This window comes from Trichechus manatus, unplaced genomic scaffold (genome assembly GCF_000243295.1).
Source record: "Trichechus manatus latirostris isolate Lorelei unplaced genomic scaffold, TriManLat1.0 scaffold00180, whole genome shotgun sequence".
Classification (NCBI taxonomy): Eukaryota; Metazoa; Chordata; class Mammalia; order Sirenia; family Trichechidae; genus Trichechus; species Trichechus manatus.
Window position 1 is genome coordinate 619,348 of NW_004444116.1, and position 3,044 is coordinate 622,391.

The 3,044-nt window shown below is 40.6% G+C and overlaps 1 non-coding gene across 1 annotated transcript; it reads left to right on the forward strand.

Annotated features, from left to right (window-relative positions):
* Positions 1 to 1,154: 1,154 nt before the first annotated feature.
* Positions 1,155 to 1,226, forward strand: TRNAW-CCA (transfer RNA tryptophan (anticodon CCA)). The gene has a single exon. It is a non-coding gene; the product is annotated as a tRNA-Trp (tRNA).
* Positions 1,227 to 3,044: the final 1,818 nt, after the last annotated feature.

Below are 3,044 nucleotides of genomic sequence, written 5' to 3' on the forward strand. Positions count from 1 at the left end.
ATTCACATAGGACAAACAGTTCAGGAAAGGAGATAATAGCAAGAAAGTTTTGTATCTGGAAAGGCTATTGAGGAGTGATAGCCGATTTGTCAGACCTGAGAAAGCTGAATCCTAAACCAGTAGTGGCAAAAGGAAAGAGGCAACCAGATTTACACCACAGAACCCCCATGCCCCATGGAATTGTCTTATTGTCTCAGGAATTCTCAGCACTAGCTTCATCTGGAAACTGCCCTTCCTCCATCCTACAAGAAGACTGGAAGTTTATTGAGAGAGTAAAATATAGTGTCTAGGCTGGAGCAGTGATTCTGAAACTTTTCCGTGCATCAAGATCACCTGGAAGATTTGTTAAAACACAGATTGCTGGGCCTCAAGCCCAGAGTGTCGAATATGTTTGGGGTGTGGCCGGTAATTTATATTTCTAACAAGTTACTATTCCCAAAAACTGGGCTTCCAGATCTTCACCATCCAGACAAAACATGAAATAGTTTTCCACCACACTTAGAATTAAGAAGCGCGTTAACACAGGACTAGTAGTAAATGGTAAGCGCTCAGAAAATGTTAGAGGTTTATCTAGGGTTCATGTTGTAAACTCAATGGCATGTGCACACAATAGAGACCGCAAGTCCCATGGATTCTGACTGAGGAAGTGAGAGTTTGGCAACAGATGCCACCCGCGGTACGTTGTGACGACAAGCAGCTTTCCACCAGACCGAAGATGAGGCAGCTCGCGGATAAGCAGGACGAAGGTAGAAGACCACGAGAACCGTCTCCGCAAGGCTGGGAGTGTGATACGGAGGAGGGAGGCGTCTAGTGAATGTATAGGAAAAGTAATATTGCAAACACTGTAGCCGTTTTTACTCAGGTTTCACTGAGGCTCTAAATCAAATACCTACCTGATTTTTCTCAAAATAGAGAAATCTCGACAAGTGAAAAGACCATGTTTTTCCTGGGTTTTTCCCAAATGGAGCATTGGAAGACTAATATTTAATGAGGTCAATCCCTTATTTTTTCTCAATGAAGCATAAGCAAAACTGTGACGGTGGAGAGAAAAATGATTAACGTTAACGATAAAGAAATAAGTATTTTGGTTCTGGAGCAATAGGATGAGGGGGTGATTCCAGATCCTACTTTAGAAAGGTTAAGCAATTATCTGTGGCCTCGTAGCGCAATGGTAGCGCGTCTGACTCCAGATCAGAAGGTTGCGTGTTCAAATCATGCCGGGGTCAGAGGGGTTGAGTTTTGGACAGACAAACAAAAATCTGTTTGACAGTCTACCTTCCTTCAAGGCGTAGTTGAGTAAAGATGATCTCCAGTATGAGATCTGTTAGGGCTACCAGAGACTGAGTCGAGAGGAAGAGAACAATCTTCTACCTTTTTAGAGTTTCAGTGGGATGCGTCTGTATCTCCTCTTTTGCCTTTGGCTTGCTGTTGGGATTCTAAGATGGGGACAAAATCCTCAAGTGGGCTGTGCATCTTCTGCCACCTTACTTAAGAAGATATTTAAGTCTCCTCTTTGGCATCAGGGACCACAGTTTCCTGGTTCCCTTCTTTCCTGATGACTTCTCCTGTCCTTTAGCTACCCATGACCCTCCGCTCCACCTAAAGGTTGGCCTTCCTCAGCTCTTCCTGAGCCCTCTTTGCCTCCTGACTCTTCCTTTACTTACAGGCCTCCAACATTTCCTGAGTTCTTCTCATCCCACCCACAGTTTCATCCCCAGCCCCAATGAGCCAAGAACCTGGTGCCATCATGGACTACACTTTCTCTTCTTTACTTCCCAATCTGAGCAGCAAGTTATGCTGAATTTCACTTCCTAACATGTTACATGCCATCTGTCCACTTCTCTTCATTACCACAACGACCTCTTTCCTTTCACCAGTAATTTCTTGCCAGGGATATTGACATGAACCTCCTAACTCCTCTCTCCAAATCTCCTCTTGCTCAGTTAAATCAATCTGCTTATTATGCTTGTTTTTAAAAATGCATATCTTATCCTGATATTCTCTTGCTTAAAACAAAACAGTTAACTGTGCTTATTAACCCTCTAACACAGGGGCCTTCTTTCATTTCCTCAATGCATTATGCTCCTTCCCACCACAGGGCTTCTGCCCCTGCCATTTCCTCTGTAAGGAATGTTCTATATCCTTTGCTGCATGATTCAGACACTCATCTCTTAATGGTCAACCAAAACAAAACACTAACAGGGGAGTAGTGGTGAAATAAATTTATTATTTATTGCCGAGTAAAATATTATGCAGCCATTAAAATGATGTCAAAGAAAAATAGCTAATGATACAGAAAGATGTTTAAAACATTTGAAGTGGACAAAAGATGCATTCAGCAACTATTTACTGGTGCTATATTAGCTAGTCTGATTATACAGTCGTATGATTCATATGAATAACTAGCTAATGACAACATCACAATATTAATAGTGGTTATCTCTGGGTGTGGGATTAGGTGTTAATTTAATTTGTGTCTTTTTTGCTGACTTGTATTTTTCAAAAGTTTCATGATGAAAAGGTTTTATTTAAAAAGAGGAAAATATCAAATTACAGAAAAAAATTACTGAGCATATACTCCACCAGCTCTATAGGAAGATGAATCATACGTGAGGCTTCTGCTCTGGAAGAAATAGCAGTTCAGTGGAAGAGAAAGCAGTATCAACCCATAATTATGGCAAACAATGAAACATACAAAGACAAGCATATATCTGACACAGATTTAGTAGAGATTTAAGAGTGATTGACTCTCATGGACAGTGTTACTGTCAAGAGTGCAATGTGGGACTTAGGGAGCAATTCAGAGAGCAGGGACAATGGAGCAGAATTTTGAAGCATAAATAGGAGTTACCTGTTAGGGAAAAAAGGGGTAGGAGGGCAGAGAAGAGATTTATAGTCTAGTAGATACAATTTTGCTTATTTGTTTGTTTTTACATATATGACCAAAAAAACAAAACAAAAAGAAAAAAAACCTCTGAACATCAAACATAGATTTTGTACAGGAAAAGGTGGTATGATTATTTTAAAGTATCCAATAAACTTCG